Source organism: Pleurodeles waltl, chromosome 12 (genome assembly GCF_031143425.1).
Source record: "Pleurodeles waltl isolate 20211129_DDA chromosome 12, aPleWal1.hap1.20221129, whole genome shotgun sequence".
NCBI lineage: Eukaryota > Metazoa > Chordata > Amphibia > Caudata > Salamandridae > Pleurodeles > Pleurodeles waltl.
In genome coordinates, this window is record NC_090451.1 from 156,760,685 (window position 1) to 156,784,674 (window position 23,990).

Here is a 23,990-nt window from a genome sequence, read left to right on the forward strand (position 1 = left end):
CCACAAATACCCTGGCGGAAAGGCTACCGGTGACAGGGAATTTCTTCGCTGTCACTGGCAGATGGCTTCCCCCCATCAAGCACAATACCCCCCACCCCCACTCCAGGTACAGCGCTCCCCTCCAGGTACAGTGCCCCCCTCCAGGTACAGCGACCCCTCCCCTCTCCAGGTACAGCACCCACCCCCCACATACATGCACACAGACACCCACACGCACCCGCATACACTCATTCACCAACACTGACATACATGCATTCACTCACATGCATCCATACACGCAATCACTACAACACTCATACTCGCATTCACCACAGCATTCATGCTCACATTTTCCACAACACTCACACTGGCATTCACCACAACACTCATACTCACATTCACAATACTCATACTCACATACACACACGCATACACACTTACATTCATACGCTCACTCACTCACTTTTACATGTATACATGCATACAACCACTGGTGAGGAGTGCATGTAAGTGTGAATGTGTGTTTATCTAGAAGCATATATATGTGTGTGTGTGTGTGTGTGTGAAAGTGGAGGTGAAATGACATGTGAGGTCACTTTTGCCACCCATAGCATTTCAGTGAATTGACATCCATACCCACACCCTCCATTGTATGTTTTGCCCCCACACATGGCCTCCCTCTCTCCGTATAGCCTCCTTCCCCACCTGTCCAGAGCAATGAAATAAACAAAATGCTATGATGTGGCCAGCACTGGTTGTGTCATAGCACTTTTTGTTTATCCATAACTTTCAGCCATGCTCAAGTCATCATTTTATTGTGAGGAAGAAAGGCAGAGAAGCCAGGCTATGCTTTCCCAGCTGCAGGAAGCTTGTTCTCCTCCAGTGTCCTGTTAACCAATCGCTGTTGTTTTTTTTTTTTCATAAGCACATTAAATGTGATTTTAGGGACATATGTCATAGTAGATACTACTGCAAGGGTGAAACGTGTGCCTTCACATTCAAAGGGTTAATCTCTTTGGTTCTTAACAATTCTGTTGTAAAACAAGAGGTAATGAAGTGATTTAATGCTAAAATCAGTTACATGTAACACATGACATATTTGTATTCAAATATAATTAGTGCATAAAATATGGCACTTCTTTTTATCAATAACACAGCAACATTAGAAGCAATGTAAATCAGGGTATGTTTTAATAAGATGACTGTGTGCTCCTTCCTGGCATACTAGTGAAGTGCAGCCAGGAATCCCCACAGCGCTAGTTTGGGCCCCTTGGAATGAGGTGAAAAATTGAATTCTAAAAATAGTGCAGCACATCAGCTTCTGAAGTTGTAAATAGATGGAGTCCTTTCTTTTGTCACATAGACCACCTTCCACACCATTCCCTCAAATGTGTTCTGGTGCGGGGTGGGGAAAATTTGAAATATTTCAATATTTTCCCTGAACTCTAAATGATCACAGCTTCTGCCAAGCAGCTGTATGATCCTTTGGTCATTCCTATACAAGAAACACAATTTGTATGGAGGAGGAAATGCAATAAGCTCCAGTATCCCTCGTTCAGCCATTGTTTCTCTTTATCTGCAGATTCAGTTCGAAGAGGGACAGTGGTGGTGGTTAGTCGTAGACCTCAGGTTAGTTGCCTTGCCCCCATTAGGGTTGGGGGGCGGGGGTTTGGGTTACAGTTCTCCTCGTAATCTATTGCTTAAGTTTAATTAGCTTTATTGAAGATAAATAACATAAACGTGGGAAGCAATAAGCAAGTTATGAGAACCACAAACCCTAACTATATGAGCAATAGAAAAGAAAAGAAAGCTGTTTCTAGTTTACAGATTTCATTGGGGAGGGAAGGGGGTGACATGAAAAGTATCAACTAACAAATGACGGTTGAATATTGGTGCGTAATAATTAAAATGATTACAATATATAAAGTACATATATTACACTTTTAATGAAAGATAACATAAGAAAAGCTAAAGCAGAAAGTACAATGTATGGAGATTTAAAACTTTCAGAAAATATGAATGAAATATGTTGCCCAGTCTTAAAGTCAAAGAAATCTGTCAATGGGGACCAAATTAAGTTTCTATAAACTTGAGGTTTGAATAATAAAGCAAAAGCAACATCTAAACAATGATAATTACAAAGATTATACAAACAGGCTTTTTCATAGCACATTTCCAATTAACTGCGATTTGTTGAAAAGCTAGGGCTAACATAAGGTCAAACAATCCTTCTTTATGCCAGCTCAATACAATACTCTCTGAAAGGCTTCCTAAAAAAGGAAAGAAGGTGAAAAAGGACATTTTAGATTAACAATTAATGTAAGGTGAGACTAGACTTTAAAAAAAAAAAATGCCAGTCGGAGGACATAAAAATAGTAGATGCAGAAGGTCCCCAAGACAGTGGCCACAGGACCAACAAGCTTTATTATGGGAGTGTGAAAAATTGGCTACAGAGGCCGGAGTATGATATAATCTATGATACAAGGAGTACATAGACTGAGTTGTAGAAGCAGTTCTAGAAATTGTTTTGCGTTCTAGACCATATTTTATTTCAGATTAGGATAGCCCAAGAACATCCCAAATCAGCTTTCAAACTAAGTTCTACTTTAATTTTATCTCGATTAGAATCTGAGGTGAAAAAATATTTTTAAATGGAGAAGGCTTTAGGAGTAGAAGTAAGAATATGGAAAAGTGAGGATTTAGGAGAAGGAGTAGAAGTCTGGCAAGGAAGGGAAGAGAGGATATCTAAAACTATTTCTAAAAGAAGAGAAAATCTATAATAAATGGATAGTGAACAATTGAACTCTGCTTGGAATCGAAGGAAGGAGCAAGCATCTGTACCTTCAAGTAGATCTTGGATCCAAATTATATCTTGACATCTCCAGGGTTTTCATTATAAAGGTCTATGATTTATACTAATAAGAGTGTTACACCACATAGGGGATTGCAAAAAAGACTCACGAGATAAAGGGAGTGGAAAACAATCTAGTCTCAAAAGAAGAGAAGTATATTTGAACAGAGGTGAGGAAGAAATTATATTTTTCTAGGAAAAAGTAATGGCTTTCTGAGTAGAAGATGGCTGCAGTAAACAATATTCAATATCCAGCCAAAGAGGAAGAAGAGAGGAAGAGACTGAGAGCAGCTGTTTAGAGGCTTGTCTTAAACAAAATGCCTTATGGTATGTATGAAAGTCTGTACAATTAACACTTCCATGAAGCTTGGGTTTCCAAAGACAAAAAATGGAAATTCTAGATTGTGTCCTTTTCCAAAGAGATTTGGAAAGAAGAGAGTCACTGTGTTTAAAATAGGTCAGAGGAATGTGTACAAGAATCATGGATAAAATATATAAGATAACTGGGTTTCTCATCATTTTAATGGAATCAAGACAGCCCTACCAAGATAGAAATAATGGTTCCAAGTAGAAAGAAGTTAGTCACTTCTAGATATTGCCCCTTTCGTGTTGACACTAACAGTACTTATAATAATGAAATTGGTGAACCAAATACCTACATTTTAGAATTATTCCAATTGAAACTAGTTGATACTAACAATTGTTGAAGACAACATTTGGTAAGGGGCAAAACTTCAGTTTTGTCAGAGTTGATTTTATAACCTGAAACAGCAGAGAATTGTGAAATTTCCTAAAGGAGAGCAGGAAGAGTGACTTTCGGATTAGAAGGTAAGAGAAGAATATCTTCGGCAGAAGCAGAGAGCTTCAAATGATTGTCATCATATAGAAAACCTGATAAAAGGTTATTTCTTCAAATATGAGATAAAAGGGGTTCACGGGCCAGAACAAATAAAAGGGAGATAAAGAACAACCTTCTCAAGCTCCTTGTTTTAATGGAAAAATTGTGATGTGCATCCGTTAACCAACACAGAAGCCGTCGGAACTGAATAAAGAAGAGGTATTAGTGCTATAATGGCTAAATCCATGCCAAAAAAGAGATTTAAACCAAAAAGTCCAGCCAACTGGATCAAATGCATTTTCAACATCAATAGCAACAGCAGCTAAGGAAGTAGAAAAAGAAGACGTTTTATTTAAAACATTAATAAATTGTCTAGAATTATCCGAAGATAGGCGAACCTTAATGAATTCATATCGTTCTTTATCAATTAACTTAGGGCGGAATGACTCGAGATGCAACAGAAGTAATTTGGCAAAGATTTTATAGTCTACATTGACAAGAGATATAGGATGATAATTTTTACATTGAGAGGGATCACAACCTTCTTTATGAATAAGACTATTTGTTGCTTCTTGAAAAGTTCCACCAGCTACTCAAGAATGCTGGAAAATTTTAAAAAGATGCAAAAACCAGGCAGTAATAACTGTGAAAAATATAAATATATTTCTACTGTAAATTCATCAGGACCTTGAGATTTATCTTGTTTGGGGGAGTGGAGAGTTTTGAGTATTTCTGAAAGGGATAAATCCTTTTCTAGAGACACAAAAATTAATATTATCATGAGAAGGAGGAGTGATGCTATTAAAATAAGCCTCAATGACAGAAGATTCCTCAGGGATGTCAGGAGCATACAATTGCTTATAAAAATTCCTAAATTATTCTACAATGTCTTGGTCTTTAAAAAGACCTGTTCTTTCAGGTGAATGAATAGAAGCCATTGAAGTGTGCTGCTTCCAAATCTTAAGATACTTAGCCAAAAGTATCCCAACTTTGTTAGGACCTCCATAGTAACAGGCACTGCTACGGAGTAATATGGACAAGGCATTATCTGTACTTATTTGATTACATTTTAATTTAGTGTAAACAAGTTCTTATATAGTAGAGTCTGAGATAGAAGTGTAAAAATAGTGTTCAAGACATTTTTTAGTTGATAACCCAGATTTGTGTTGGTGAGCAAAATTAATAATAACTCCACGGCAGCAGCTTTAAAAGTATCCAACAATACTTGGGGGTGGTAACAGAACTTGTGTTAAGTGGAAAAAAATCCTCAGCAAACTTTGTGAATGATTAATGAAATGTGGGACCCAGTAAGAGAGAATTATTAAACCTCCATCTATTTGATTTGGGATATGCTGGGAGTAAATCCAAATCCACAACAACAGTGGCATGATCAGAAATGACAATCAGTTCAATAATGGAATCCATAAGATTCTGTGCAAGATGTTGACTGAGAAAAATATGATCCAGATGAGAAAGGGACCCATTGAGAGAGGAATTAAATGAACATTCTTTTATAGTAAAATTACATAAACCAGAAGCATCTAATACAGGATTCTGGGATATAACAGAATGAAATTGCTTATGAGTTTTATGAGGGACAAAATGAAATTGAGATTTACAGTCAATAAAGAGGTCTACAATCTGATTGCAATCTCCTCCTAAAAGGAAAAAGTTGTCCTTATGTTGAAGGCATTTCAGAGCTTGTGTAGGCCAAAATTAATAGTCCTGCAATGTTGGAACATAAATGTTAAACATAATTAATTTAACATTATTAATCAACAATTTAACAATCAACCATTGTCCTTCAGAGTCCATTTCTTGAGTAACCACAGAAGATTTGAGCTTTTATGACATAAAATAATGACCCCATTCTTCTTAATAAGTGTAGGAGTGACACAAACTTAACTCACCCACCTATGTTGGTGTTTTAATGCCTCTGTATCACTAAGATGAGTTTCTTGTAGAAGAACAAGATTTGGAGTATAGCAAGCTAAATGAAATAAAATGTGCTGTCTTTTTATGGGGTTAACAAAACCTTTTACATTCCAAGATATGACTTTAAATGTAACAATCAGCTAATAAGTTTACAGCTATACAACAAGAATTGAAATTAGAAAAGATAGAACAAGAGGAGAAAAAAGGAAAATCATAGGAATGCCAGATAGTTAGCAAAAGAGGGAAGAAGGATAAGGACAGGAAAAGGAAAGAAAAAAGCAACAAGGCTAGGTATAACCAAAGAAGACATGTACATGTAAAAAAACTGACAACTGAGATACGTACCTTATGAAGAGACAAGAAGGAAATAGGGGGTGGTGACACAATGGATGAAGACAGCACAACTAACAAGGGGCAACACACCACACAGGAAAATAGACGAAAGCAACCAAATACAGTGACATGAAGAATTTTGAGAACCTGCAAGAAAAGTAGAAAGTAGAATAACTTGAACCAATTTTAATATTATTATATTCTCAACCTACAATAGGAAGAAAGGAAAAAATAGTAGCATAATCAATCATTTTAGGAAGTCAACGTGAAGTGGAGGGACCAGCCGTATCCATCTAGGTCACCGATTGTGAATTGATATATTTTCCAAAATTAGCTGGATCTTCTAAAGTGGTAATGGAGTTCTGGAAATTGAATTTGAAATTGCAAGGCTGTAACAAACCAAAACGTGCACCTAATGCTCTTAGTGCAGGGCAACAATCGAGGAAGTCTTTTCTGAGTTTAGTCGTAGCCATTGAAACATCCTGTGACAGGAACAGTTTTGCACCAGACAACAAAAGTTTTTGGGGATAAAGCAGCTGTCACATTCCAAGAATAAGACAATGACGCCTCAAGATTTGACTGAAGTATTTGATGAAGACAGAGGAGGACCTAGTCTGCAAGCACAATGGATGTTGAGAGAAACCATTGAAGGTAGATCAGGGAGCTTTGGCAGAAACAAAGTAAAGAAGGACACAGGATTGTCACCTTCAGTTCCTTCTAGATGTAAACGTAGGTTATTGCAACTATTCCTATTTTCTAAATCTCCTGCTTGTTTCCTTAACATTACAACATCCTTTTCCAAAACTGCCAGTTTATCATGATAAATCTTGAAAGTCACTGACATGTTTCCCAACGGAAGACCTTTCAGCCTACATATTTGGCCATCTGTCATATAGGGTTTGGGTATGGGTATTTGTTTCTTCAGAGAATAGTTGTAAAACTCTAATTTACTCCAACACAGTATCCAAAGTAACAGGAGACATTGACTTACATTTATAAGCAGGATCATCTTTAATTCTTTTATTTGCAGAAGAAGCCACCTGTTGCTTTAATGGTGCAGGGGGCGAGGTTATTGAACCAGAAGTAGTGGTAGACTGGGGCATATCTAGAGAAGTACCTGAATCTTCCATGTAGGGCAAACTTGAAGAATGGTAAGAATGAGTAATGGCACCAGAATAACCTCTAGTTGAAAATAAAGGTTTTTAATGTTGCCTATAAATAACTTGATCCAAAATAGAAAGCTATATAAGGAGCTAGGTGTATCAACTCAAATAGGAATAAGGCCCCACAACTCTACACACAATAAATTTGAAGGGTAGGATACTCAAATGCATGGCAAATCCAAATAATATAGCCATGGAGGAGGAAATGTTGAAATAGAAAAACATTCCAGAACACCCATTCAAGCTGGAAATCATGCCAAAAAGCAAACAGTATCTTGTACCTCAGGTTTGGTTCCAATGCTGAGATAAAGGAAAACAGTCAGCCTGGCAATATTCAAAATGCCGGCCGGGTTACACAGAATCAGATCATCCACTCAAAATGGGGCCACATTAAGTTAACATTTCAGCAAAAGGGTTCTGGTTTGGAGGTGTTCCAGTTGTCAAGGAATACCTTATGGTTGATATTTCAATGCAGTAATGCATGTTCTGTTATCGGTAACTCTGGTGTAGCATGGAGCTCCAAGACTAGGCATCCATCTTAAGCGGCATCCTAACCACACCCTCTCATGTTAATCTCTAATGTTAGGTATAATATTGTTTCCTTCTATGGCCTGATCAATGATAACATCAAGCCTCTCCAATCTGCTATGGGAGTAATGTAACCTTTCCGGGATACCCATTATATTGGTGATTTCAACTATATTTCTATACCTGGGCTAGACTCCTCCAATCCATATCATCAACAATAGAAGAGAAATATAGATAGGGACTTTATGGACTTGTGTTCTAGGCCAGGGGTTCAAGATGTATAACATAAATCAAATCCCACAACCAGAGTGTATTTTTGTTTCTCTCAAAAGTATGGGTCAGCTTCACAGATTGACTTTTTTTAGCCCCTTTAATCATCTTAAATATCTCCTCCCAGCAACACACAGGGACCTCCATGGGCCATTCGGTGATTGTCTTACAATTTTCCACTTTTTGCTTGTGAGTTAATAGGAGATAGGTTATGGACAAGACAGTTGAGCCAGGAATCCTATATCTCATCCCTGACAGAGATCAAACATGTTTCTCTATTAATACCCATAAAGCGGAGTGGACTATGACTTGGAGGCTTTCAAGGCAACAATTAAGGGGGTCTATGATCTCTATTTTGCCCTTTCAGAGAAAGAGGGATAAAGAAAAACAAAATACTTTGCAAAGGGCAGCTGATGAGGCATATTGTAAAGCTTTGGCTGAACAGTCTCCATCTCCCTGCATTCTTGACAGGAAAAGAAAGAAGCTAAGAAAGATTTCTTTCAGGGTAAGGACATTTTTAATAGTCAGACTAGCAATTGTCAGGCATATGAAGAGAGTGAGAAACAGGGTCATTTTTTAGCCTGGATGGCCAAGGACAAAATTAATTAAAACCTAATCACCTGCATAAAAGATTCTGGAATGAGAGAGATAGAAAGAAACAGCAAGACTATAGGGTAATTCTTTTTAACTATTATGACTCTTTTAGCAAGGAGGATACCGGAACATGGGATCTGGTCCTGGCGGACAGGTTTTTACAGGAAGTGCACCTTCTGGAGTAGAGAAGTGAGACTGTGGACCCTGTGATATACTCAATTAGCCCTGCGAAGATCAAAGGGTCTACAAGAGGACTACCTGGGTCAAAGGCCCCTTGCTAAAATGGTAGTCTGCCAGAGTTTTAGTAGTGCTTTTGCACCTAATTGGCAGTCCCTCTCTCTGATTTTTTCAATGCTATTCTGGATGGAGGCCCAGTCTCACCCTCTTTCAGGAAAGGAGCCTTAGTGCATTTTTTATAGAAGGGGAAAGATGAGACAGACATATTATCATATAGGCCTATCACACTTTTAAATACAGATTATAAGTTGTTACTACCTAACCCTATTAATGTTATGATGGGGTCCTTGACCCACCCTGACAAAATAGTTTTATTAAAGACTGCAGCCTGAGAGCAAAAATGTATTATTATTTGGATGAGAGCATGGACAGTGTTTTTCCTAGCACACATCAAGGATGTCCTCTTCCCCCAACAAATTTTTCCCTGTCTATGAAACCCCTGGCTTAATATATTCAGTTGCACACAACTGTATTCAATTTCCATTTCCGTGAGTAGCAAAAATAAAACTATGTGCAGATGACATTGCCCTGTATCTACTTTTGAAAAGGCAAAATATTGAGACAGAGCTGCAAGAAATACAGAGGTTTATAAGACTGGAAGGTATAAAATCAGCAAAACTATGACTGAGGCCCTCATTACGAGGCTGGTGATTCTAAGACCGCCAGACTCGCAGTGGCAGTCAGTACTGCCGCTGTGTGGCAGTCCGACCGCCACATTATGACCCTGGTGGTTAGACTGCCAGGGTACTGCCAGCAACACCTGGATCCATGATCCTAATGGCCTAGCGGTGGTGGAGATCACAATCAGCCAGGGTGGTGCTGCATGCAGCACTGCCCTGCTGATTATGACCTTATTCTCTGCCAGCCTTTTCATGGGCATGCCAAGAAAAGGCTGGCAGAGAACAGGTGCAGGGGCCAAGAGGGGGGCCCTGCACTGCTCATGAACTTGGCATGGGCAGTGCAGGGTTCTCCCTGCCCAGCAGCATCACAATGTTCACTGTCTGCTGTGCAGGCAGTGGACATTGCGAAGGTGCTGATACACCCTCTGGCAGCAGCATTGCTGCCAGCTCGATTACAAGCTGGAGACAATGCTGCCTCCTGTTTCCCACTGACTGGTGAGCAGAAACCTCAGTTTCCACCTGCCAGCCCAGGGGGAAACTCCTAATGTATCCGACAGGGAGGTAGCCAGTGTGGCGGCAACATCCCTGTCAGAACTTCGTTGGACAGTGCAAACTATCCACGGACTCCTAATGAGGCCCTTAGTCTTTGTTGTTCAATACAGCTATTGAGGTTCTACCCTCATATGTGAGGCCCAATTATAAATCTCACCCCAAGATATATCTTGGGCTATTTTATTGAGATTACGTCCTGAATAGTTGTGCTTTACATTTTTCTCCACTTTTAATTAAAATCCATTCTCTCTCTTTGTGCTTCAGAAATCTCTCCCTATCTCCTTGATCTGGCAGATATCACTAATAAAGATGTTGATCCTTCCTCTTATATTATTTCTCTCAATTAATGTTCCCTGCAGATTGGATGCAGGGTTTTTACACATGTTGTAGAGTAATTTTACATCTTTAATATGGGGTAATAAATCCCCAGTGCTACCTTGTCTTAGGACCGGTTACTCTGCATGTATTGCCATACAGGTGGGCCACTTTTCTATGCAGGCGTCTCAGTTTGATAACATTTTTAATCTCATATATGCTTGGCTGCTGTAGTATAGCTGGTTTGCCACTAGTAATTAAGGAACCCAATATACCTAAGAAAGTGAGGTATAAGACCTTGTAGAATATTATTGTTTTGAAGGAACAGTTTTCGCAAATTTAAGATACCAGTAATTAATGCTGAAACTCTCTTGGCATGTTGTTCCCATCTTGCTCCCTGCCTTTCACCGTTAGCTATTAAGAAGTGAGCAAAGATTCATATTTTTAAGATTGGAGGCTTTTTGGTTCAGGATAGAGTAAAGTCGGTGGCAGATATTTGTTCCTGTGGTATCACGCAGGAAGTTTCTTTTAGCCTCCCTTATTGAGAGATGGTCTCTGTTCTTAATAGTCTTTCTCTATATGAGGTCTACTGCTCGGCTGGGCTGGTGTGGAAACTTTTTAGGCCAAAAAAAGTGAAGGATTGCCTGAGTTTTTGCTGATGGGAACTTTTGCCAGTTCTTTAGTTATCTCCAGTAATCGGGCGAAATGGCGGGGGCATATAGAGATGGAGATTGATGACAAGGACAAGGCTTTAGTAAAGTACTTTCTGTATGGATTTACTTGCTGAGGGGTTTAAACCTCTACAGAATTATGTTTTTTAATGCTTTATTACACCTCAGAGAGGGTCAAGAAAATGTTCCACACTTCTATCAGAAAGTGATCTAGATGTAAGGAAGTGTGAGATTGGGGACATATTTTTATGGCTTGTAAGACCCTCTCAGATTTTCGGTTCAAGGTTAGATGCAAGGTTAGATGCAAGGTTAAACCTTCAGCCAGTACCATTTGGTGTTGCCTGACTACTCCCCTACAGTTTGAGAAACAATGTGCTCAGTTTATTTTTATTTCCACTTTGGTGGTTTATTCCATTACTACCAGCCACTGGAAGTCCCCATTGAAGCCCACATTTGAGGAGTGGCTGAAGAAGATGAGGAGAATCAGCACAAGGGAATGCTGGTACTTGGCCCGCATGAATAATATAGAATATTATAAAAATATATGGTAGACATCCTTTATGGAAGAAAAGGTTCAGGATAATTGACATTATTTTACATTTTAGTACTTTTCGTTGGGCTTGGTTCTTTCACTGTTATTTTATTTGTAGCCAGCATTTAGCTACCAGTTCACTCGCTGGATTGTAATAGTACTGTATTTGCACTGTCACTTTGCTGCTTTGACATCTGCTTTGAGGAAAAAGGAGTTTGCACTTCATCTGTTTTTTGTCACTTAATATTGTTAGCCATTTGGTGCATGCTAGGCCTTTCCTGCAGGGTCAACCCATTGCATCTAATGGGCATTTGACCATTACATTTGTACTGATCCCTATATTTTGTCACATTGTTTATTCCTTTTGATTAGTTTCTAGCCTTCAGCACTGAAAGCATAGGAACTGTGCTTAGTTATGCATTGTCACTTTATGGATCACCGGTTATATCCTAGCGCTGTCCTATTTGGTCACCTTACTGTTTTTCACATTTAGCTATCTTATATCCTGTTGGGAGAGAATGAATAAATCTGTACTGTATTCAAATTGTCATTTCTATGAATTTCTCTGAAATTAATAATATAGCTCCAGGACGAGAAGTGGCATCAAATGTGCAATGAACGTAATGTTTTATTGAAGGCAGTGGGAGCTGACTGCGCGGGGAGAAAAAAAATAGGTGTACTGTATTCCAAGCAATAATTAAAAAAAATAAAAAGTAATAACAATAAAGCATATCTGTATTTTATCTGTATCCATGGATCTATCCAATGTTTGTTTAGTTCCCTTCAAGATGTTGTTTTTTATGGATTTTATCATTTTTGTAATCAAAAGCACAACTCCACTGTGCATGTCACTGAGACATTGGGAGTTGTCCCCGTACCTGCTCCAGAAAGGGTGACCACCCGTCCACAATTTTCACAGACTGCCCATAATTTAGCCCTACCGTCCGTTGTCCCTGATAAAAGGCTTAATGGACAGCATTTGTCCGTAATTTTAGCCTTTCAGCTAAAGGACAAAATGTAATTAGGGCAGATCAGTTTCCTCAGCTGGATTAAAAGGCATAGGGTCTTGTGTGCTCTGAGAGAAGGAAGGAGGGGTAGACAGATAAGAAACAAGCCTTCTTGCAACGGTGTCTTATTTCCTAAAGAAATGCAGATGTGTGCAACTGGTAAATCTTCACATGCAAAGAGGCTAGGAAGCCTGTATTGATTGGCTTGGAAGCCTGTATTGACTTTAATCAAAGAAGTCACTTGAAGCTTTCTGATGGCAAAGATATTTTCTTTAAGAGAGGTACTGTAAGGGTGTTCAAAGGGGGAAACATCCTTTATGCCGACTTTTTTATAACGAAGTCCTGGTTAACGAAAGCGGAACAACGCTTTCTTTAACCACGACTTCGTTATTTTGTGCCTTAACCACGCATGTCCTGAACAACGAACATGCATGGTTAAGGTACAAACAAGGGAGTGGGCTGGGGAGGACGACGCAGATGAGGCGACGACTCAGGTAAGTGGGGGGTTTTAGGATTTGGGGTGGGGTTGGGGGGGTGGGGCGTTTTAGGTTTTGGGGAGGGGGTTGGGGGTCGGGGTTTTAGGTTTTGGGGTGGGGTTGGGGGGGTGGGGCGTTTTTGGTTTTGGGGAGGGTGTTGGGGGTTGGGGTTTTAGGTTTTGGGGTGGGGTTGGGGGGGTGGGGCGTTTTTGGTTTTGGGGAGGGGGTGGGGGGTCGGGGTTTTAGGTTTTGGGGTGGGGTTGGGGGGGTGGGGCGTTTTTGGTTTTGGGGAGGGGGTGGGGGGTCGGGGTTTTAGGTTTTGGGGTGGGGTTGGGGGGGTGGGGCGTTTTAGGTTTTGGGGAGGGTGTTGGGGGTCGAGGTTTTAGGTTTTGGGGTGGGGTTGGGGGGGTGGTGCGTTTTTGGTTTTGGGGAGGGGGTGGGAGGTCGGGGTTTTAGGTTTTGGGGTGGGGTTGGGGGGGTGGGGCGTTTTAGGTTTTGGGGAGGGGGTTGGGGGTCGGGGTTTTAGGTTTTGGGGTGGGGTTGGGTGGGTGGGGTGAGGCATGCAGGATCAATGGGTGCCTGTTACTAATGACTTTACCAGGAATGCCTTTACAACGAAATATCGTTGTTAAGGCATTCGTGGTAAAGGCATTAGTAGTAACAACGAGGTCGGTGTTCCGACCTCGTTGTTTAGGCACCCGTTGTTTTGTCAGTCGGCATTCCGTCGTACAACCGTTCAAAGGTGAACTGTGGAGTGTGTGGTTTTAATGAACGGTTATAAAAAATGTTTGCACTAGCTATAATCTGTTTATTATTGAAATCTGTATTTTAGGACTGTTTTTTATTTAACCTACATGTATTTGCACATTTTGCAGCAGCGTATATTATGATGTGTGTAATGCATGTTTAAAATAAGGACTTACACATTCACAGTGCTTTCAGGGACCTCAGTACCTCATAGTACTAACAAACATTGGCAAAGCCAACAGGTTTCGTCTATGCAAGAGTTATTGGCTTTGTCAATGTGTTTTAGCTATGTTATACACCAGAGTGGCTGCTGTTCAAGATGGCTAAAAGTTAGTGGCATAGAGGAGAGTGACACGAAGTGTTGTAGAGTGGAATGGCAAAGAGTGGAGTAGAGTGTTGTAGAGTGGAGTGGCAGAGAGTGTCATGTTTTAGAGTGACATACTGTGAAGTCTTGTAGAGTGGCATATAGTGGAGTGTTATGCAGTGTGGTTGACTGATGTAGAGTGCATTGGTGTAGAGTGTTGCTGAATATAATGGTGTAGAGTGAAGTGGCATTGAATGCAGTGGCATAGAATTCAATGGTGTATAATGTAGTGTCATAGAATGCAGAGGCATAGATTAGAGTGGTGGTTAGTAGAGTGCAGTGGTACAGAGTGGAGTGGTGCAGAGTAGAGTGGCATAGAGTGCAGCGGCATAGAGTAGAGTGGCATACAAAAGAGTGGCAGAGTGTGTAGTGGTGTGGGAGGGTTTACAGTGCAGTGGCATAGAGTGCAGCATAGACTTGAGTGGCATAGAGTGAAGTGGTGTGGAATGGTGCAAAGTATAGTACCATAGAGTGGTGAAGTGCAGAGCAGAGTATAGTGCTGTAGAGTGCAGTGGCGTAGAGTGGAGTGATGCAGAGTATAGTGGCATAGAATGCAATGGTATAGAGTGCAGTAGTGTAGAGTGAAGTGGCATAGAGTGCAGTAGTACAGAGTAGAGTGGTGTAGAGTACAGTGGTGGAGAGTGCAATGTTGCAGAGTAGAGTGTCAGTGCAGTGGTGTAGAGTGGAGTACAGTGGCACAGAAGCAGTGGAGTAGAGTACAGTGGTGTAGAGTAGAGTGTAGTGGGATACAGTGCAGTTGTTTAGAGTGCATTGGCATAGAGTGGAGTGGTTTAGTGTGCATTGGCATAGAGTGGCATGGGGCAGAGTACAGTGGCGTACAGTGTAGTGGAGTAGAGTGGCAGAGAGTGCAGTAGTGTAGAGTGGTGCAGTGGCATAAAGTACAGAGTGGACTTTAGTGGCATAGAGTGGTGCAGAGTGGAACAGTGTGGAGTGGTGCAGAGTAGAGTATAGTGCTGTAGAGTGCAGTGGTGTAGAGTGGAGTGATGAAGAGTAGCGTGGCATAGAGTGCAGTGATGTAGAGTGAATTGGTGTAGAATGCAATAGTGCAGAGCAGAGTGGTGAAGAGGACAATGGCAGAGAGTGTAATGTTGCAGAGTAGAGTGTCAGTGCAGGGGTGTAGAGTGGAGTACAGTGGCATAGAGAGCAATGGCATAGAGTACAGTGGCGCAGAGTAGAGTGCAGTGGCTTACAGTGCAGTTGTTTACAGTGCAGTGGGGCAGAGTGGCATAGAGTGCAGTGGTGTAGAGTGCACTGGTGTAGAGTAGATTGTTTCAGAGTAGAATGCAGTTGCATAGTGGAGAGGTGCAGGGTAGGGTGCAATGGCATAGAATGAAGTGGTTCAGATTGCAGTGGCATAAAGTAGATTGTTTCATAGTAGAGCGAAGTGGCGTAGGGTGGAGAGGTGCAGGGCAAAGTGGACATTCGTAGAGTGGCAGAGAGTGTGATAGAAATAGAGTCTTTCTTTGGCAGTCAGGTTGCCCCCTGTCCAAGCAAGGACCCTCACTTCAGTCAGGTCACGGGAGAAATACACCCAATTAACCCCTGCTCAGCCCCTTGGTAGCTTGGCATGAGCAGAAAGGCTTAACCCAGAGACGATGTGTAAAGTATTTGTACCAACACACACAGTAACACAGTAAAACACTACAATATGACTCAACAGCCAATATTTATCTCAGCAAAACAATACCAAAATGACAAAACTCCACATACATAAGCATGTTATGAATTTGTAAAAGATTAAACTGCAATATAGCACTTAGAAACACAAATGCTTTGAATTGGTGATATCATGATGTTGTGACGGAGTCGTTGCCAACAATGTTAGATACCTCATCCTTAATGCTGGCGCTAACCTTGTCAGTCACCTTGAAAACCTTATGTTTCACAGGTGGACTGTCCTTAGTGTCTACATCATGTGTGGACAAGTGCATGACCCCTGGGATCAAGGAAAAGAGAGAGACAAACTGTCCCATCACTTGGTGACAGTCTCTCTGTTGTTCTAGAGACAGTGAGGGGGAGAGGTTCACACCCTCCACTGAACCATCTTTCTCTTTGGCAGACAGGAGGTCAGAAAGAGGCTCATTCTCTTCCTCCACCCCATCATCTTACTTACTGGAGGCCTTCTTCAAGCCTTCCCTAACCAGACTGGAAGGTCCCCTGACAGAGTGGCCTTATAACAACTCAAAAGGGCTAAATCCAAGACCCTTTTCTGACACCTCCCTGTAGGCGAGCAGAAGACATGGCAAGAGGATGTCCCACTTACGCCTCAAGGGCTCTGACAAGCCCATAATCATGCCCTTCAAGGTGTGGTTGAATCTTTCAACAAGACCGTTTCCTTGGGGAGGTAAAGGAGTGGTAAACTTGTAGGTTACCCCATACTCCTTCCACAGAGACTTCATATAGTAGATATGAAGTTGGTTCCCCTATCAGATACCACCTCCTTAGGGAGGCCTATGCAGGTAAACCCCTCATCATTGCACGTCCCACCACAGGGGCTGTGATTGACCCCAGAGGGATAGCTTCTGGGTACCAGCTGGCATGGTGCACCAAGACCAGGATAAACCTGTTGCCCATAGCTGACTTGAGATTCAGAGGCCCCACCATGTCAATACCAACCCTATCAAAGGGTGTGCTGACAACAGGAAAATGTTGGAGGGGAGCCTTACATTTACCTCTACTCTTGCCACTTGCCTGACAAGTTTGGCAAGACCTACAGTGTGCATCAAAGTGCTTGCACATTTGGGGCCAGTAAAAGTGGGTGACAAGTCATTCGAAGGTCTTGTTCTGCCCCAAATGACCAGCTAAAGGCACATCCTGAGCCAGACCCAGTAGGAAGGCTCTGAAGCACTGGGGCACCACCAGCACATGGGCTGTCCCAGGTTCAGCAACCTTAGGCTTGCTATATAGGAGGCCATCCTCCCAATAGATCAAGAGTGAACCAGACCCCTTGCCAGATGCCTGGCCTGCAGCCTGCTGTCACAAACCCTCTAGAGTAAGGCATGTTTTTGTGCCTCAGAGACTGCTTCCCTGGTGGATCCCCCTTCCTGTTGCCACTGAGTCATCTTGGGTACCTCCCCCAGTTCAGCCACCTGTTCCCCTGTAGGCTCTAGCTAGGGCATACCCCTAGTTCTGCCTCCTCCTGGTCCTTGGGAACTTCTGGGGTGGGGTTCTTATGCCCCTTGCACTTCCTCATTCTGGCAGGTACCTGGGCCACTCTTTGAGGCTTCAGGGCCTTCTGATCACCCTGATGGGATGCCATTGACTGGGTGAACACACACACCCACCCAAGCTGATTCACAATCTCCAAGGGAGACCTTTGTTCCACCTCCTTCCAACAGGAATCCTCCAGGTCATTGCCAAGCAGACAATCTACAGTTATGGTTGGACTCACAGCTACTCTCAAGGCACCTGAGACCACCCTCACTCAAAGGAAACATGCGCCACTCTGCACAGGCGCTCTCAGTTGTCTATCACAACTACTTGGTGAAGTGCATGGGAACATACCTGCTCCTCAGGCACCAGGTGACCTCTCATAGTAATTACACAGGCTCCTGTGTATCTCAGAGCCTCCACCCTCTCTTCATTAATGGTCACCCACTGCCTGTACTTTTTAGTGGTCTCAGGCACAATGCTTCTCTGGAGTATCTCACTGTCCCCTAGTGAGACAAGGGTTATCTCAGCTGGCTCCCACCCACCTGGAACTATCTCCTCCCCAAGCGCTACACTGTCCAAACCCTATGACTGAGCACCAGTGGGTGCTGCTGTCCACTTGGGACATTTGGGATCCCCCCTAACATGGCCTACCTGGTCACATGCATAACACTTACGGGGACCACTCTCTGCAGGTTTTCCTTTAGAGACCCATGGCTTCTTTTCAATGGGGGGCCAGGAATCCTTACCCTGGGAACTAGGTTGGGGCCCTTTGGAGAACTCCCCCTGTTTACCCTCCCTCCCCACTTCTTCTGGTGGGGACTCTGCCCATGCTTGGTGTGGTCTCCCCATAGCTTTTTTGGACCCTGGTGCTCTCCCAACAATCTGCTTGCTGCACAAGCTTCCTGGGGTTAATCAGCATGCTGTCAATCATGTGCTGCACAGCTCTGGAAAAAAATGACTGTACAAGTGCTCCCAAGCAATTACATGTAAAGCCCCTCATAAGTTGTTACCTTACCGCCCTTCACCCAACCATCCTGTGACCTGCAAAAAGTCAACACATTCTAACCATGTTTGGGATTCCTTCTTCTTGTAGGACCTAAACTTGTCCTTGTACTGGTAAGGGTTGAGACCATACCTTGTGAGTAGGGCGTCCTTCCTGACGGTTTAGGTGAGTCCCTGAGGATCCCCTAAGGATGTCAAGGTATCCCTCCTTCCACCTCAAAGTGCTTCCACAGAACTAACCCGCAATGTGCTTTAGGGACCATGTTCATGTGGAGAGCAGACTAATACCCCTTAAACCACAAGTAGATATCATCCTCCCTCTTACAATCCTTCACCAGGTCTTTTGGAATGTTCACCCTCCTCTCAGGCTGCATTGCGGTACTGTTGCCACCATCTCTACTAGACTGGCTTGTTTGATCTAGTTCCCTTAAACTAAGCTCATGAGCCAGCAGTATTGTCTTCTCCTCATTGGCCAGCCCCCTCTCTTTCACCTCCAGTTCAAGCTTCTCTAACTCAAATTGGTGAATCCTCTCTGCCTGTCTGTCCTGCAACTCTTCAGGAGTCAGACCCTTATGGGACACTCTGCTACCCACCCTGGATACCCTCCCCCCACGCAGTACAGGTACCTCTACTATGCCCTCATGGCTGTCTTGTACCTCCTTACCCTCAATCTCCTCTGTGTGCCCCCCAACCTCCTCGCTGTCACCCAGGCCCTCAGTAGCTTTTGCAGCTCCTCCTTTCTGGTGGTGAGATCCTTACTGATTGAGACATTATGGCAAGTCAAAAGTGCAAAGTTCCAAGGCAAAACAAGGAGTCCCCAATGAGAAGTTCAGATGTCAAAAAATAGAAGCAGATGAAGTCCAAGAAGAGAAAAAAGCAAAATCACAAAAACAAGTGGTATGTGGTTACGTAATGGTCTACACTGAAAATGGTAGTGTACACTTAATCACTGTATATCAAGTACAAATACAAGTTCAATCCTCACCACTGATCACCAGTGTTAGAGATGAGGTCGTTGGTTGGGAGTCAGGTTGCCCCCTATCCAAGTAAGGACCCTCACTCTAGTCAGGGCAAAGGAGAAACACACACGTTTAACCCCTGATCACTCCAATGGTAGCTTGGCATGAGCAGAACGGCTTAACTCAGGGACAATGTGCGAAGTATTTGTACCAACACACACAGTCACACAGTGAAAACACACAAAAATGACTCAACAACAGGATAGAAATATAGCCAATATTTATCTGAGCAAAACAAGACTAAAAAGACAAAAATTCAACATACTCAAGCAAAGTTATGAATTTTTAAAAGATGAAACTTCAATATAGCGCTTAGAAACATAAGTGCTTTGACTTGGTGATATCACGGCATCATGAAGGAGTCGTTCCCAACAATCTGACGCTAATGGCACCAGTCAAGGAGTTACATGGACCGCCAGGTACAGTACCTTGTGAAAATGAGGAAACAAGCCGGTGCATGGAGTCAGGGAAGGAACGGAGGTGTCAGAAGAGGCATTGAGACCTTGCTGCAGAGTGGTGGAGGTGAGGCAGCATTGGTGCGAACCATTGGATCTGATCACTTCCGGCGGAGTAAATATCAGGCAGTCATGGCATGGTGCAGCAAAGTCAGGTGTCATGGATGTCGGTGACACACCACTTCGGGACTCACTGAGGCGTGGAATTCAGCAAAGCTGCTCTGGTGTCAGGCCTGCAGCATCATCACGCTCTAGCGAGGACCATTGCTTCAGTTGCAGGTGGCATTGTGGAATCCAATGGCGGCATCAGTCCGAGCTCGTCCGAAGTCGGTGCACTTGGTGTTTTTTGGTTTTCCACTAGCTTCTACTTTGAAGGGTCCAGTGACTGGATTAGACACCACTTGACAGGCCAGAAGTCTCAGCAGAGAGTCCAGGTGCTGGTTTAGGAAGTCTTTGATGTCTCTGAGACTTCAGAACAGGGGGCAAACTCAGTCTAAGCACTGTGAGATACCTCTAAAGCATGAATATATCACAAAGTCCAGTCTTTGTCCCCCTTTTCAGCCAGAAGCAGCAACTGCATTATAGCCCAGCAAAGCACAGTCACAAGCAGGGGCAGCACTTCTCATTCAGTTCTTCCCCTGGCAGAGGTTCCTCTTGAATCCTTGAAGTCTGGTGATTTGGTTCCAAACAGGCAGAGTCACAGAATAGTTTAATCAAGGATATGCCTACTTTCTAAAAGTGGCATTTTCAAACTAGCAATCCAAACAACAACTTCACAAAAAGATGTATTTTAAAATTATGAATTCAGATACCCCAAACTCCATATTTCTATCTGTTCTCAAAGGGAAACTGCACTTTAATGATATTTAAATGCAGCCCACCTGTGAGAGAGATAAGCCTTGCAACAGTGAAAACCAAATTTGGCAGCATTTCACTGTTAGGACATGTAAAAACACCAGTACATGTCCTACTTTTAACATATTAAGCACCCTGCCCATGGAGCTACCTAGGGCCTAATTTAGGATTGCCTTACATGTATAAGGGCTTGGCAAGTGGGCACACTTGCCAAGTCGAATTGGCAGTTTAAAACTGCACACTCAGACACTGCAGTGGCAGGTCTGAGCCATGTTTACAGTGTTACTCATGTGGGTGGCACAATCAGTGCTGCAGGCCCTCTAGTAGCATTTGATTTACAGGCCCTGGGCACCTCTATTGCTCTTTACTAGGGACTTACTAGTAAATCAAATAAGCCAATTATGGAAAAGCCAATTATACATACAATTTCCCATAGGAAGCACTTGCACTTTAGCACTGGTCAGCAGGGGGAAAGTGCCCAGAGTACCAAAAACAGGAAAAACAGAGTCCAGCACACAGCAACAGCCTGAGAAGTAGAGGCAAAAGGTTAGGGGAGACCACGCCAAGGATGCCAGGTCTAACAGAGTGTGATGGCATAGAGTAAAGTGGTGTAGAGTGCCTTGACATAGAGAGCAAGGGTGCAGAGTAGATTAGAGTGACCTACAGGGTATTGATGTAGAGTGCATGGGCATAGAGTTGAGTGTTACAGAGTAAAGTGCACTAGCTCAGAGTGCATGGGCATAGAGTGCAGTGGTGTACAGTGCACTGTTGCAGAGTGACACTGAATGGAGTTGTGCAGAGTAGATTGGTGGTGCCTAGGTTGAAGTGGTATTGCGTGCAGAGGGGCAGAGTGCAGTGGTGTAGGGAGGCGTAAAGTGCACTAGGATAGAGTAGAGTGGTACAGAGTAGGGTAGAGGGACATTGTGTGAAATTGTCATAGTTAGACTCTTGCTCTAGGCAAGACTGCTGGTGTATGGATGACAGCACTTTTGTTTGTAGGTGACTAAGCCAATCCGAGAACAAGTCGCAACAGTTGGCCCAACCCTCCCGGCGCACAAGCAGTACCTCACAAAAACCCAAATAGTAAAATGTGATTTGTGGCAGCCTTTACGCATGGACTCAAGAGTACGGCATCTCAGGGAAGTTGTGGTTAAATTGAGATTACCCTTTTCTCACATGAGTAACAAGTCTCAGTCACACGCAGGAAATGAAGGAGATGCAGTAACTTTTCAACAGGTGTTATTAAAGAAGACTGCAATCTACTGTAAATTACATGAGCTGCATTGTTTAGGATAACGAACAATGCAAGAAACGGAATGGGAAAAATTGAGAGTTATGAATACAAAGACCCCCACCATCTTCCAATTATATAAAATGATAAGTAGGTATGAAATAAACCCTAGTACCACAGCATGATGAACCTAATCTCTAACCTAAAGGGAGCTGTAATGTGTTAAACATAATCTGCCAGTACCAGGTCCATGATAAGAGCCCCCCAACCCTTGTTACCTTGGAATGAGGTCTCTAGATCGGACTCTGTGGGGACACAAAGGCTGGATCTGCATCAAGGCAACGGGTAGCATAGATAGCGTCAATGGCATCTGGTAGGAATCCCTCTGATAATCATGTCTGTTTGAGAATTATATATACAGATCTTGTAGGACCCCTGACGCAGGTATGTTACCAAACAATAAATAAAAAGGCATGCTTGGGGTGGAAATTATATAAACAGTTCCCTTAAAAAGTACATTATGTTACTGTCACACGAAAGTGGGAAAGCAGATGATGTGAATACCTACGTATCTCATTTAACTTTGGCGCTGATAGTGGCACCTTTACAGAGTGGCACTGATAATGTAAAACTAAAAAATCTTCCTAACTATAAACATGGCAGCCATCTTGGAAAAAATAATTAAATAAATGTGCTAAAACAGAGCAAGCTAAGTAGTTTAAAAGCCACTAGGTTACAGGGGCACAGGCCTGCAAGCCAAAGGCTAAGCTAAACTCCTGATGTCCATTAAAACTAAATAGGATCCACTATAAAATGGCATAGAGTGCAGTGTCCCACACTGCAGTGGCATGGAGTGGTGTAAAGTGGAGTGGTGCAGAGTAGGGTGCAGTGGTGAGGAGTGGTGCAGCGTAGAGTAGAGGGTAGTATGCTTGGTGTGGTAACACACTGCCATTACAGACAACACGTTTTTGATTTAAATGACCATTACATTTGCACAGACATACAGTTTTTCATATAAAACTATCCAGTGCACAGACGATGATATGTGGAAATTGCATCACCTAATGTAATGATTTGTTTTAATCGTATAAAGGTATTTTTTTCCAGCACAGTTCAGAATTAACAAAAATGTGCTTCATTTGTACTCCTAATTCTGATATATTTTGAAATCCTTGCATAGTTTATTTAAATGTTGTCATGTGACAGTCTCAATATACAGCAAGATTATTGCATAAATCCTCTCACTTAGAAGTCAGAGAAAGTAAAGACTAAGGGCCTCATTACAACCTCAGCGGTCTTTTGTAAAGATCACCGAGGCTGCGGGCACCAGTACACCGCCAGTACTGGCGGTATATCTGGCTCCCTGTTTCGACTTTTCCACTGGAAAAGTCACATCAACATTGCAGCCGGGTTGTAATAGAGCCGGCGTCAATGCTGATGTGCAGTGGATGCAGTAGCACCTGTCGTGCATTTCACTGCCCGAAATTCGGGCAGTGAAATGCGTGATGGGGCTGTGCCTGGGGGCCCCTACACTGCCCATGCCAAGTGCATGGGCAGTGCAGGGGCAACCAGGGGCACCCCAAGCCTCCTTATCTACAGTCTTCCCATGGTGGTGTCTTCCGCCATGGACAGGCTGGCTGTAAGGGGAGTCCATATTCCCAGGGCAGCGCTGCTTGCAGCGCTGCCCTAGCAGATTACGACCGCCGGGACCGCCATGGTGGTATACCGCCGGTCCCTGTGGTATTACCGTGGTGGTAGCGCCACAGTCGTGATAAGGCTGGCAGTACTACCGCCACTATAGCCACCAGGTTTATAATGAGGGCTTAAGTTCCCACCGAAGACAAAGCCTGACATTTAACCTTGTTTTTTAAATGCACAGCAAATGTGATGTGATAAGAACACGGTTTACATGTCTGTTTACAGAAAGGGAGCACTCGGAAGAACACTATAATTAAGGTTTGGGCAAGAGAAGGGTCGCACTCAACCTGGATAGCCTAAAACAAATGAAGCCAGCAAATTGAAAGCAATAACATGTGAGTTACAAACCGCAGAGCCAATGGCAAGCAACAGGCGAATGCAGTCCCAAGGATGCTCTATGAATGTACTTAAAGTGACAGTTGTGGGATACTTTGTGAGGAAAGTCTGTATTTTTTCTCAGTCCATATCTTGCACAGGTTTGGCCACATCAGTCTCCCAGGTAGTATGATGAGAAGACCTGGAGTGGTCTCCATGTTGCAGGAAA